Raw genomic sequence first — 718 nt, forward strand, 5'->3', positions numbered from 1 at the left:
TGTGGAGGAATTTAGTGACCGATGACTTTAAATTGACAGTGAGCAGAGACAGTTCTCAAGTCTGGCTGCGAAAGTGAGGAGCTAGCAATGCCTGTGTTCACCGCCTCTGAAGAGGTAGCAATCAGGCCATTGTCATTGAAGTAGATGCCAAAGATGTCCTTAGTAGAGTTGAGCTGCTTTCCTGCAGCTGAACTCCTATGTCCAGTTACTTGCAAATCTGAATTAAATGTACTTCAGAAAATTAGACTAACTTACACATGAAACAATTTAGCTGACACCAGAATACGACTGAGTCCTAAAAATCTCAAATCAAATGTGTAGAAACTATACAAAGAAAACACTGAGTGCTGAAAGTCGTGATTTTATAAACATATAGATTAAGGAATTTGGCAAGAGCGTCAGGAAGGAAAAAAAAGAAAAGGGATTAAAACTTTTAAGTGATAATCTCTGATTAGTCATTTAAATTCAGAATATGGGGCTGACCCCATGGTGCACTCAGGAGAGTGCGGCACTGGGAGCGCAGCAGCGCTCCCGCTGTGGGTTCGGATCCTATATAGGGATGGCCGGTGCACTCACTGGCTGAGCGCGGTGTGGGCGACACCAAGCCAAGGGTTGCGATCCCCTTACCGGTCACAAAAAGGACAAAAAAAAAAAAAAAAAAAAAAAAAAAGAATAGGGGACTGGCCAGTTTGTTCAATTGGGCAAAGGGGGGGGTTAA

The sequence above is a fragment of the Galeopterus variegatus genome, unplaced genomic scaffold, assembly GCF_000696425.1.
Source record: "Galeopterus variegatus unplaced genomic scaffold, G_variegatus-3.0.2 Scaffold5364, whole genome shotgun sequence".
Lineage (NCBI taxonomy): Eukaryota > Metazoa > Chordata > Mammalia > Dermoptera > Cynocephalidae > Galeopterus > Galeopterus variegatus.